Here is a 15,048-nt window from a genome sequence, read left to right as displayed (position 1 = left end):
AAATTGATGCCGCAGGGACTGACACATCTTAGCTTTTAGTAGTTAGTAGTATATCCCATGACATATTCACTTCTCCACATTTATTTCCTACTTCAAGAACTATGTCAGTGTTAATGATATGTTCAGTGTGTAGTTTCTATTTGCAAACTGTCAGCTTTTCACTGACACATTCCAGCGCTGGAAAAGCTTTCAGGCGATGCCAATGTTTGGGTAATTCTGAAAAACAGGAATAGTCACCAAATGTATTTCTCTGGCGGCACAAATCTCTGTTCATGTCCTGAGCTTTTGTGTGGGTTGCTTTCATATCAGCTCTGCAGCATCAGCATTCAAACGATTCAGCATGGCAGGCTGCATGAGCACTCGGCCAAATGTAATAATCCCAACTATATGATGATCATCAGTAAAACTTTTCTACTTTTCTAACCACTTTTCAGGATTTTTTGTTGCAATTCAAAATATTAGACAGTTTTAAGCTTCGAAAGATAGCTGTATGGTAGTTTGCATTTAAATAAAAAGCTGTATTGACAAGTTATTAGCCAGTATTTATTGTTCAGAATATTGAGAAACACCTGCTGTTTTACTTGTTGAGACAAAGTTAGGAGCTATTTCCTGCCTCACCTTTAATTTGAAGTTTTGTCTTTTGTCTGAAACTTGAATCAATAACCATTAATACTAAGTGAACTGTCCGTGCAGGGTCTTGCCTCGAGATACTTTGAGTAGACACACATACATTAGCCTCTGCTGGTATCAAGCCCTCATTAGACCTAATTTACTGAGCGTCCTTACTCCTTCTTTCTGTCATCAATTTCTAGTACTGGGTCTATCATGCACTGCCCACACAAGGGAACAACCACTGAGGAACCACAGAGGAACCACTACACAATGTACCACAAAGAAATCACTCAGGAGCGGTTAATGAAGCTACATGTATAGGGAACCAATATGTCTTGCAGCACTAAACACACAAGCCTGCTCAATGCACTCTCAACAGTTGTTTTTTATAAGGTTGCTAATGGGATATTTCAGAAGCATGACATGTCTTTAACTGACCATTTAACCATTTAATAGACATTCTGCAATTGAAGTTCAAAGAATGTCAACCAGTGGTTTGATTTCCCTCCTTAACAGTATTTTCTCTCTATCTTGGTGCTAGTTAACATTTGTAGAAAACAATGCACCATTTCATTTCGGTTTAACAGCACCACTGCAGGTGTGATGTCTATTTTGTTTTTCCTCCCAAATCTCAAAAATATGCAAGTCAGTGGAACTGGAGGCTTTAAAACACCCACATTATGTATCATCCCTTTAATTGACGAGAATGCAGTCCAAAGTATTTTCATACAGAGCAGCAACAAAAATCCAAGGACTTTTTTTTTTAAAAGCAGGGAACCACTTTAAGATATGGATTGATCTACAAATGGCAATCACTCTGAAAAAACATCTTGTACAAATGCAACGAAACATCTCAGAAGAACTATTTAACTCCCTCGGTATTTGCAAGCTGGCAATTATGAGATAATATAAAATCAATATCAGCAAGTTAAAATTCTAAATTGAAGCAGCACGAGCACAATGATACGGAGTGATAAAGTCTTGAAAGGTGATTTTTTTATCTTGTGTACACAAGTTAATAATCTTGAGGGAACAAATTATTATCGTTAATTATCTTGTGCGCACAAGATAATAACTCACAGCAGTACTGATGTAAAAAAAATATGTTACGGGAATTTAGGTGCTCCGTATACAATGTAGAAATTACTTGCAGAGCACAAATGTGAACTATGTAGGAATTTGTAAAAACAATTGTGTATATTTTCTTAGAAAGTATTTCATGAATATGATTTTTCAAGCATGTGTTCAGAGAAAATGTAAAAATGAGGGAGAAACAACTGGCACAGTTCCTGTTGCTAAGGCTGTTGTCGCTCGAGATGCAGCTTAGTGTGTTTAGCTGTGAGGGTGTGCCCGTATGTATGCTTTGAGCATCAGTGCGTGTGCTTTAGATTTGGTGACAGATCCTCTCACTTCAGTGAATTAATGTGTGAGCCTTTGTGCCCCAAGGGAGCTGGTGGAGAGCCAGGTGTTGCCCACTGTGTGACCCCCTCTATCAAGGGGACGACCAGATGGGGGAGTCTAAAGGCCTTTTTTGGAAGAAATGCTACTGAACAATGTCCTCCAGCAACAAGGACACCTACACAGAGATGACAAAGAGTGAGGGTGTTGACATGTCTGAAGTGTAGGAAAGAAAGAGGAGGATTATATATATATATATATATATATATATATATATATATATATATTCCCTCTGTGATGTGATGCTTTTTGCAACTTGTCCCCGTCCTCCAACTAACACAACAATAATTGATTTTTGTGATTGCCCTCTTCCCACCTTCCTTTCCGCTTGTCGACTCAGATTTTCACACAAGATATCATTCTACTTTTTTAACATCCTTCATGTTCCAGTCAGTGGCCACTGATTTACTCCAATCCCACCGCCCTGAAGCCTAAACAAAGCATCAATTTACCACACAAAGCAGGGGATTTAAGAAGAACTCTTTTAATTTGGCATGGTGGGCTGTCTGCCAGGCTGTTGATCACAAGGTTTCTTGTATTGATCTGGAAATAGAGTAGTGTAGAGTAGAAAAGAGACTAAACATAAAGTGGAGAAGAGTGGATTCTAGTTGCGACGCATTCCCCAAACACATGGTTAATAACGGGCCATTCTGCAAAACCCCATTTACCGAATAACGTTTCCACTGATTATTCTCACAATATCTGCACATGGCAATTACAAAACAGTTAAGGTCTGGCAACTAAAATACTTGGTTAAGCAGAGATCATCAGGTGTAATGTGATTTGGAGGATGATTCTAAACAAGCTCATATTAAGTTGTTTTGCTCACATCAGGTCTTCCCCAGCGTTGCTTTTGCAGCTGCTTTCCTTGTTCTGCTTAGCTGGACAGCATACACTATGCTTGACATGAGGATATAGTTTGTTCAAATTACGCAGACTGTTGTTGCTGCCCTTGCCTGATGTGTTTTCACCGATCTCCATCTGTCCGACTGGCAAACAACATAAACATTCACTCCGGCTTTAGTTTTCTGTTGATATAGTTTTACATTATTTCAACAAAAGCTTTTAACTATCCCTTGCTTGTGTGGGGAGATTACGAACAGGCTGAACAAATCTTAGGTTGCAGTGACTCTTTGCTTTTTCTTTTGTTTTTGCATCAGTGTTCATGCAGTCGCTGCCAAAATGTTCAATATTGCAGAGAGCTCCCGCTGCACATGGTTAATAAGAAGGACCTTATGAAAGCTCTGTTCAAAAAGTAAAGACAGTGCCCTAGATGCGGGCATACAGAGGCATTGCTTTGGTTTCTGGTCCCTGTGATATTAGGCTCTCAACTTTTCCAAACTTTTCAGGCAGGTAGGGAAATAATTGGACAGAAGTGAAATATTCATGTCTGACATGTTCAAAGTTGAAAGATGACTTGTTACTTGATTTCAATAATTCAGATATTTTCATAAATATAGAATAATTTTCACAGATATCAGCACGGAAATAACCTACTAACATACACATCATTAAGGTTTTAGATACTGTATATAAAACAGAGCAATATTTGTAAATGTAAAGACAGCTCACTGTCTTAGAGGTTTTGATAACTACTGTGTTCATTATAGTGGTCCCAACTTTCATGAAATTAAAGTAAAAACCAAAAGAAATCTATGCTTCAATCGTTATTTTTTCTCTACTTTTCATGTATCAGTGGTTCATATTCACTGTGCCACTGCTTGTTTAAATATAAACACGTCTATGTCATGTCTGCCATAGATGAAATGTGACTCATTATTCTGTTTCCTTGTCATGCTATCCCTCCTGAACCTCAACCAAAAAGTTGCATAATTGGCCATATTTTGGCAGAATTATAAGTATTTTTAGCATATAGAAAATACCAATGGATAGTGGAAAAGTGGAGGCTATTTTAGTTTTAAATCTAAACCTTATTGTCCCACGTTTTTGTGTTTAAGTGACTAATGGGGAGAACAATTTTTGAAATTGGTCCAGTATTGAGTGAAAACGCTGTGGCCAGCAGCCACTCAGGGCAATTCTGCATCTTCAATGTACGTCAACTAAGAGGGCTTGTTTTTGCCACTGACAGTCTCAAATTGTTATTATGAATGTCTGACAACATTATGGAAAGGACCCTACAGATAAATAAAACACTTTTATTTTGTGTTGGCGTGCAGAAAGTGTTAGTGTTATCAAAAAGATTTTCATTGTCATGGCTGAATATTTAGGTAATTTCTACAATGTGGATGTGACGCATTATTTCAGAACGAGACTTCTCTTTGTCAGACACTCAGAAAAAGCAATCCGATCCTGTCAGTGGCAAACACAAGCACTTTTAATAGACGGAAATTGACGTTGAGGAGTTGCCCTGAGCGATTACATTACAGCCCGTTTAACGGCTGCCGTCTGCAGCGTTATCGCTCAATAATGGACCAATTTCAAGAATTGTTATCCCCATTAATGCCTTACACACAAAAACATGGAATAATGTCCAGGTTGATTCATTCCTTATGCAGGTTCAACAAGGACACTTTGTACTGTGGATGCTGGCGAAACTTGATCTTATCTCCTTGATAACAAGTACCACAAGTTTAAAGGAACAGTGTGTAAGATTCAGTGGCATTTAGTGGTGTGTTGCAGATTGCAACCAACAGACTCCATGCAAGAGGACCTGCTCACTATGCATATATAAATAAAACACACATTTCTTAATTTCAGGTGATTATAAACTGATTAAAACAATAATTGTTGTGAATATTAGATTCCATGTCTGCCAATTAATCCCCCTAAATGTGACACACAGTTCCTTTAAAATGATACTCCCCATCACTGGCACTGCTGCCATAGGGTTAATCAATAAATCCACTCAAAGTCAGCTGTGATCATGTGTATGAGATTTAATCATTTGAGACAACCCTATAGGAGAGACTTCTTGTTTCTTTTTCTGTTCATGTGTTCACACATTGCAGTGTCCCTCCTCTGTTTTATTCCACAAAAATATAAATTGTCTTCTTTGTCTTGTTATATTCAAATTTCAAGTTCAAATCGCGACCTTACTGAAGCATTATCGTCACCTTCTGCCGAAGAATGAAAATGTCACTAGCTTTGATATTGTGTGGGAAGGCTGTCAGTTAACATGGTGATACCACAAATTTGTGTAAACATATCAAAGTTAATCAGGGAAAAGGGCAAACAAAGAGAAAGAAGAAGAAACCTCAGTAACAGTCTGTGTTAAAAACTGTTACTTTATTTTATATCCTTCTTCTTCTTATCATTATTAGGGCCTGAGCACAACGAAGTTGGGTCGAAGGCCCTATTGTTATTTAAAGAATTATTCTTCTTATCATTTTGCCTCTTAAATCGCATTTTTCAGGGCTTTATCATACTCAAAAAACTCCCCAAATTTGACAGGCGTTTCAGGGCTGCGTGAAAATTTGAGATTTTACGGGTCTCATTTTCGTGGTATGAAAAAATGGCTCACTAGCGCCTCCTACAGCTTAAGAGACCACGCCCTTCACCCGACATGTCCGATTGACTTGAAATTTGACACACATGTTCACTTGAATTTGCTCTATAATCAATACACTCTAATCATGGAGCTCCGCCCATTCAGATTTCCGCCATTTTGACTTTTGTGAAAAACACATTTTTGCAAACTGCTCCTAAACACTGTGTCAGATTGCTACCAAATTTGATGTGGATCATTATTCATTCAATTTCATCAAAACCCCCCAAAAATGTTGTTGATAACTTATCGCGTTAAGACGTTATGGACCAATGAACTTATAAGGGGCGTGACTCTGTACATCGATCAACCTAACTTTAAAACCATTGTGCCTATCATCACAAGATTTGAGGCAAATGTCCACATAGCAATCTGTAACATACCTTCACATTTTCATTTCCTTCAGCCACTAGGGGATGCTACAGTAGTTACTTTTAGTAATACTTTAGTAGTACTTTTTGACCATTTTTCCCGTTTTCAGGCTTTGTATTTTCACGAACTACTCCTACAGTATTTATGCGATCGGTTTCAAATTTGGTCAGCACGATCTTTATAATGAAAGGTGACTAAAATCATGAGTTTTCATGAAACAACCATGGCTAGGCGTGGCATCCATTTTGGTCAATTTTTCATGAAAATTGAAGTTGTTGTAACTCCAAGGTACATTGTCAAATCTGCCCAAAATGTCTTAAGCAGGATGCTAGTCCAGGCCTAAAAACATTCCCATGCCTCAATATTCACATAGTCATAGCGCCACCTACTGGCAAAGGGAAATGTCAAGTTTTACACTTTGATGTACTCCTCCTAGCCATTTCACCAGCTCAACCTTAAACTCTGTTGCCGTGGCAACGCTTTGTTTGCCATGAAAAAGCAAGCTGATTTTTCTGTGATTTGGGATACTCAAAAACTCATGAAACTTTGTACATATGTCGTAGGTGATGAAATTAAAGATCTCATGTGGATTCTTGGCTTGGTTGTTATAAATTGTCTCGATAGCGCCCCCTGCAGATTTTCAACAAAGCAGCCCCAGCGCCTCGTTTAACCGACATGTATGAAATTTGGTTTGCACATGTATCATATGGAGACTTAAAAAAAAGTATCTTGGGACCATGCTCTAAAATTAACCAAAGGTCAACCATTTTGATTTTTGTGTGAATTTTCCCTTGATTTCTAGTCGCTATACTTTAACGAACTCCTCCTAGGGACTTTGTCAGAGCCACTTCACATTTGGACAGTACAATCCAAAGACCTTTGTGATTAAAAGTTATCAAAAGCTTTATGTTTGATGGAATGGCGTAGCTGTGGCGTTCATTTTATGCGACTCCCATTAAACTACGTTTTCAGGCTTTGTATTTTAACAAACTCCTCCTACAGAGTTTATGTGATCAACATCAAATTTGCTCAGGACAATTTAAAGACCTTTGTGATGAAAATGTATCAAAATGGTGAGTTTTCAATGAACGACCTTGACGTGGCGTGCGCCCACTTTGCTCACATTTTGTGCCATTCGCTATGAAAGAGGGAGTTGTTGTAACTCCAAGGTACATTGTCCAATCTGCCCAAAATTTGATTTGTTATGCATAATAATAACTATTTCAGGCTTGAGCACATTTCCATGCCAAAATGTTCTCAAAGTCATAGCGCCACCTTCTGGCAAAAGGAAATGACACGTTTTATACTTTGATGTACTCCTCCTAGCCAGTTGATCTGATGGACCTCACATTTTCGGATGAAAACCTTAAGACATTGATGATACTTCATCATGAATTTTGTGAGTTTTCATTAAAATATGTTGCCATGGCAACACATTATTCACCGTGAAATGGAAGCTCAGTTTTCTGTGGCTTAGGATGAACAAATAGTCATGGAACTTTGCACAGGTGTCATAGGTGATAACCATAAATAACTAATATGGGGTTTTGCCTTTTCTTTTAGAAATTGCCTTGACAGCGCCCCCTACTAGTATTCAAAAGAGCAGCCCCAGCGGTACATTTCACCTAGATGTATGAAATTTAGTAGGCACATGTATCACACATGTAACTCCTCCTAGGGAATTTTGCAGATCCACTTCAAATTTTGTCAGTACAATCTAAAGACCTTTGTGATTAAAAGTTATCCAATTCTCTACGTTTTATTTAATGGTGTAGCTGTGGTGTAGCGGCCATTTTACATGACTCCCCATGAAACAGCAAGCTGATGTATCTCCACTGAACTTGTTCAAATCTGTCCCAAACTTGCCATGCTTTATACCAGTCATGGCCTGAGGATGTCAACAAGCCAATTTTCCATACAAGTCAAAGCGCTACCTCATGGCGAAAGGAAATCTGCGTTATTTGACCAACAATATCCGATTCACATGTCATTTACATGATGTTGTCTACACTTGATATAGACCCTAAAAGAGCACTTGATGTAGAGCAACATAATGCATGTTTGCATGTGTTCTCTAGCGCCACATAGTGGATACAGGAACTAGTAGAATATTGGTGTAGCCCTTGTTAAAAATTAATTCAGACATCAGGATATAAATAGTTTTCTAAAACCAAGTTAAAACTGTACAAGTATGGGTAAAAATAGATATGGGAGGATAAAATGTATTTCAATAAGAGACTCATAATCTTTACAGTTCAAAAGTTGCAGTTCATGCAAATAAGTATGTCACGAGGTGTGGTGGGTTCTCCTAGGGAGTTTTTCAGATCCACTTCAAATTTGGTCAGTACAATCTAAAGACCTTTGTGATTAAAAGTTATCATAAGCTTTACGTTTGATTGAATGGTGTAGCCGTGGCGTGGCGGCCATTTTACATGACTCTCCATGAAACAGCAAGCTGATGTATCTCCACTGGACTTGTTCAAATCTGTCCCAAACTTGCCGTGCTTGATAAGAGTCATGGCCTGAGGATGTCTACAAGCCAATTTTTCATCTAAGTCAAAGCGCCACCTAATGGCGAAAGGAAATCAGCGTTATTTGACAAACAATATCCGATTCACATGACAGTTACATGATGTGGTCTACACTTGATATAGAGCAACATAATGCATGTTGACGCACATTGTTTAGTGCCACACAGTGGTTGCAGGAAGTGGTGGACTATTTGCAAAGCACAATTTCCAGGGTGAAATACTCTAAGCAGGAAGAAAACGTCTAACTCGTGGTCGCGTTGTCCGATGGTCGCAGACATTCTTGGCCACGTAAGCTGAGGTCTCGCAAGTACCCTCAACGTACGCCAAGATGCGAGGGCCCGTTCATCGCTGCTTGCAGCTTTAATTATTATTATTATTATATTGCCCTATCAAATTGTAACAAAAAATTGCTATATTGTTTAACACATGTTGGTGTTTGTTTCTCTCAGCTTTTTACAACATAAAGCTTTTCTGGTGTTCTGGAGTCATTTGATTGCAGATGTGATTGTGATCTGTTGTTCATACACTCGCACGCACATGCCAGCTTTAAGACATCTTCACTCATGCTTGGACTAATGCCTTGGGAGGCTCATGGTAATTACCCTTATCGACCTCTCCAGAGGTATCAGAGTCATCGCTTATCAGACAAGGGATCCAATCACAATGCAAATAAAGGTAAGTTGAGCAGACTGATGTAGGTCATGTTTCATGTTTCCCTCTTCCTCTTGCCTTAGGTGATAACCTTAAAGAAAACCCAAGAGAAATCGAATTATTAGCTCAAACTGCATTGATTGTGTTGTCCCTTAATAGGGTATTAAGCAACCCCAGAAGGAAAAGACAGGCACTGTCTGCCTCAAAAATAATAGCTTGGTCTGAGGATGGAGGGAATACTTTTGTATAACAACACAAAGCAATGGCTTTGTGAATGTCTGTTTCATCTAATGAAACAGACATTCTGTATTCTCCAATGCCTCACTGAACCTGCACCTTTGATTATCATTCAACAGTTGAACCAGTTATGCAATTATACCTGCCACATGTGACAACTCACGTACACCATGTGTGCACAATAAATCAAACGCTTACTGTAAATTGCACATGAGCAACAAAAAGCACAAATAAGTCCTAAATGAGGTTTTGTGACATGTCGGTGGTGGGTCGTATGCAAGGATAACAAGCCCTGTGTTGACCACCCACATCAAACACACAACTACAGGAATGAGAAAATCCTGCCACACGTGTGCTGGATATTAATCAGTTCATCATCTTCATGGCCTCCTGGGAGATGCATTGAGGAGCAGGAGGTATGCATATCCACATAGCAGGAATGAAAAAAGTGCGAGTCTGACTGTGAATTAAAAACCAGTCATTAAAAATCAATCATTGTACATGTCTTTGTGTGTCTGTGAATAAGTTTGTCCCCATTTGTCAGCTGTCCATCATTGTAATATGAAATGTACTATAAAGCTGTGTAGGCTTTGCTTTGTTGGAGTAACATTTCTGTTTCTCACATTCATGCCTATCTTCTGACAACAGCTTCTGCTAATTTTACTGGTCTAATTAAATCTCCTGAATGGTCGCGAATACAAGTACTTGACAACTTTTTTCACATCAAATAAACAGGTGGATGTAAATGCAACAGGACACTAAAGTGATAATCTCAGTGTAATCTCATAACTTATTCATTTTTAATGGAGATCAATCATACTGTAGCAAACACCTTTTTATGGTGTATATGTAATCTTTAAATTACTCATGTCCACAACATGGAGTCTACATTTCAGACTTTCATGAGTGTTGAGGGTTAAGTGCCTTGCTTGATGACCCTTCAGCTATAATTGGTGAAGGAGGGGAGCGCATTATTCAACTATTCAAATGCTGGTTACATAGGAGCAGATGAGAAGGACAATACTGCAAAATAATAAGGCAGAGAACTGAGAAACACAGCATTGTACTAATGATTGTTCATTTTTGGTCACATGTAACACATTTTCAGATGACCTGTGGAGCATGGAGACAGCATAAAAATGGATTTATAGTGGATATTTCAGATAAGAAGTGCATCATTGCAAAATTATCTTTTTTATTCATCACAGTTATGAAGACTTTCCCTCCTGAGTCAAGCTTGATCAGTACAGAGTGCCGGCTGAGAGTTTAAGTGTGCCCTGCTGGTTTTGCTTCTTTCCCTCATGCCTCTTCCATTAAAACGGCATACTTTTCATCTTGCCTGATAGGTAGCTGCTTTTACTGTGTAATCACAGCGGGTGGGTACAGAACGATAGCAAATTGTTCAAAAAGGGTAATTTAGCACCTTGGGAGGAGAGAGCTTTCTAAAGCCTCTCGAAGGACACCATCACCATGGAAATGACCAGTCTCTGAAAAGAAAAAAAGAAAGGAAATCATCTGTGTGCTGTAATTATAGGTGTAGAACATGCACTCCATAATTTACTTGTCACTGTGTTTTCTCTTTAGAAGGGCTCTGCAAGTATGAGTAACGTGTCAAAGAAAATACCATGAATGGCAATGAATGAATACAGCATGAGTTGTACGTTCGTATTTTCAAGATAAATCTCAAAGTCCTTCACCAGAATAAATGCAACATGAAAACAAGACAGACATAATGTCATACTGTTTGATTTGGTTGTTAGTCCAACATTAATTATATATTCATGACATTCTTATTAATGATTGTATTGTTTGACTGTAATGACTGTAGGATTGTTACTGCTGTGGCAATTAGGGATCTTTCTTTCTTCTTCAGTTTCTGAGAAAACAATCACCAAACAATAGCAACACAGCGAGTACTTGCTTCAAATGTATTAAACTTTTCTTCTACAAATGCATCATAAATAATCATCAGGAACAGAGCTTATCAGCAAATTTGTGACTTTGGTATGCAGGTTGAGTATGCAGCATTTTTTGGAGGCGGAAAGCTCTATAGTTTGACGCATGGCTGTCGAAGCTGCAGATTTAAAATCAGCCGGTTCTTAGGGGCCTCTTCAAGCAGTATCCTGGGTAGCCTGTCAATTGCCCCTGACCATTATATCTGTTTTGTCCATATTTATCTGCAGGAAATTAACAATCTCGTCAATGATGTAAGTAATGAGATTTGTGAAATACTCAACAGGGTGAAAATAAAGTGGTCTGACAGACATATACAGAAGGGTGTCGTCTGCATAACAATGAAAACTGATGCTATGATTGCAGATGATGCTGTCATTGACGCATTGAAATGTCAACAGCAGATGATAAACATGGAGTGATATCATTTAAAAAAAAAAAAAAATCATATTGGCTTTTATAATAATTATCAAACTCTAATTGAAAGTCAGTTCACTCCTGCCATGGAGCTTTGTATTCATTTTGATTTGAGGGCTTTTAACATTTTCATCTCATCCCTTTGAGTGGTTCCTGCTGTCACAGTGTGGCAGTGTCAAAATGAACTGCTGTTGCCTTGATATTGCATGTTGTAGGTAAAAAAAAGTATAACAAGGCTTTAAAGGTTTCAGTGGTTATCATTTAAGAGACAGTGACAGTGTTTCTGTATTAGCTACTTCTTCTATTTAGTTCATCCATTAGCTTATTTGACCTATTTCTTCTTGTGCTTATTCTGCTTATTCTTTTTCCTGCTTATTCCTTATTCAATTTGGTGGCTTCTACGGAGATACAACATTTAATTATTGTATTCTCCCTGCAGAGGTAACTGTTTAAAGGTTTTGGATCTAGATTTTGTGATTATTGTGAGGCATTAATAGAAATGAGCAAAATGGACATTTAAAAAACCTAAAGGTATTGCCTGTTGTCACATTGTGTATGTGTGTCTATATAACCAAAGCAAACCAAAAGACCAATAGCCCCACTGAGGCTTGATTCTTATAACTGACAAAGGAGATCTTCGGGCAATGCTAAGAGGTCAATCTTACACTGGTTATCCTCTTATACCTGCATGAACAAACTGCCTGACGGTGATTCCAGGGACAAACCGTGTTTAGATTCTTAGGTTATTTTCCTCATGATAACAGACGGTAATCTTTCACCTATCCTGTCAGTTTGTCATGATGACCAGCAATTTAATGAAAATGAAGAAAAAAAAGTACAATTAAGACGGGACATTGATTTGATTATTGTTCACATGAGGTGAACTGGAACTTTCAGCAGCGTCATTCCAAACTGCTGTTAACATCATCAGGTTAATGGACTTGTCTGCAGGGAATGAGGGTAATGGGTGAAGAGAGGACACATGACAATTTGTGAATAGACAGTAGCTGAGTGAGGTCACACTAAATGTCTGCAAGTATTTTATTGCTTCAGCTTCAAGTGGGAAAGAGAACTCTTTAGCCCCTGGAGGCTTAGCCAGTGAATGTCACAGCATTGAGCTACACATCCATCTTTTTATATACTGTCTGTGAACAGTCTGGTCTCTAAAGGGTAAGATACAGTACAAATTTCAGTCAGAGAAACAGTAAAACAAAAACAAAATGAAAAGAGGAGAGTGTAGTGAATGTGATAAAAGATATTTATAATAGAATTTGTTCTGATGGTTGTATATACATTTCTATTTCCATTTTTCATTCATATGTGTTCTATCACTTCATCTCTCACATTAGCCTGTGGGGCTGTTCTTGTTACCTCAGTGGACTGAAGGTGTTAGAGTGCTTGCTGTGCTCACTGAACCACATGGGAACTGGTCAAGTTAAATGGAATACAACAGACTAAGGGAGTAAAATAATGGATTTCAGCAGGTATAATATGTTTGAGCATATCATGATAATTGGCTTTTGTTCACATGGGGTTAAGCTTATTACGCTGTGATAGAGTACGTATCTTATTTGTAGGAAGGAATGTATTTTAATCAGCTGTATCATGGAGATACAGAGAGAGGCAATCAGTTGAGAACTAGAAAGAGAAATTAAGAAGTTTGTCGTCTTATCTTCTGGTTTAATTAAAATGACCTCATAAAAGATTTGCTGTTGCTATATGTAGAAAATGAAATATCTCTGTAAATCATATAAAACCACTCACAAATTGTAATTTGAAGAGATGCATGTGCATTTACTTGCTATGTCAGATTCATGTTATACAGTATATAGATAGATACAAAGAGATGGAGAGAGAGAGAGCTCATAGTTTTGTTAGAACCATTAAGGCTGAGAGCATTTTAATCAAGGCATTGAATAAAACACCACAAGAAATCTGTGCCAAAGAAAAAAAGGCCACATAAAGGCAGCAGCAGGGCTCGTTCAACATGTAAAAATTATAAAAATACTGATATACTATTTATTCAAATAAAATACTTTATTGTTTTGAATTCAAAACAAGTGGTCGATTTAGAAATCAGAGAAAAGTGAAGTTAAATTATCCTGATACTGTTTTATTGTATTCGTGAATCAGAATTTTGCCTCCGGTCACACATGTGACAGCACAGCATTTGACAGCCACGTAAACTGAATGGTGCTCGGCTCCAAAACAACTGCACAGTTTCCATCATAAAATGATATCCTCATTAGGATGTTTTTGCTTGTTGCTGCTACTGCAGCATCTATGCACACGCCTTGTATACTTGTGATGAATGCCGCACTAGTCTAACCCAAAATGTTACTAGAATGCACTATTCAAACATTGTGTGTAAATACCCATTGTCTGGTGAGTTGTGGAAATAGAATACTACAATTCAGAAGCATTCAAATAAGCTGTTATGGATTACACTTTTCACAGTGTTGAATAATCAAGAGATATTTCATATGCTGAAGAGTCTAGTGGCTTATGGTACACTACAACTTCAAGCTTTAATCCTTAGCTTGTTTGACTCGGCATATTCAAACACTGAATACTAACAATGGGCAAATCTCCAGTACTTTAACTTGGCATCAGCTATATGAAAAGACAATTTTGACTCACTCATTGTTTGTAATTATTTGTCGACACTTCAAGCTGATACAGTAAATGTGACAGCATTTCTGCATTTTAAAAGTTTGAAAAATGATTGTCTTGCCTGTAGTTTTTGATGTCAATAAATAAACAGAATGTTTATTAATTCATATTGTCCACTATTGTACACATCTGTTTCCATGATCATAAATGTATTTCATTTAAAAAGTCATCAGTTTCCTTCAGTGGCCTCAGAGATAGGTGTGGATATTAATGCCTTGCTATGACACTGGTTGCTCATTTTGCTCATAAAAGTCTCTCTGTGTGGCTAATAGCACAGCAACATTAACTGTCTCTTTGAGGATTTCTATCTAATTGTAAAGTCCATGTTTCAGACAATGAAGTACAACATAACGAACTTTGGGTGCTTGTCGACATCAAATCAAATGACTGAATCCTTAGTCAAATCTTGACTGAGGACTACATGTGTGAGAACGTTCATCTTCATGTATGATGGCAAAAAATAATCTAAAACAAAATCTTACTAGATGGGATGTTAATATTTTCCCAATAAGTTATATTTTACAGTAAGATAAAAATAGATCAAAGAAAAGCACTGATCGCTCAAATTAAGATTCACTATTTAATAGCCTGAAGGGTTTGTTATACAGTACTGTCTTCTCTCAGAATAGATAATCAATA

Source organism: Cebidichthys violaceus, unplaced genomic scaffold (genome assembly GCF_023349555.1).
Source record: "Cebidichthys violaceus isolate CVI_PGR_0920_01 unplaced genomic scaffold, fCebVio1.0.p SCAF_20, whole genome shotgun sequence".
Lineage (NCBI taxonomy): Eukaryota > Metazoa > Chordata > Actinopteri > Perciformes > Stichaeidae > Cebidichthys > Cebidichthys violaceus.
This window is presented reverse-complemented; position numbering follows the sequence as displayed.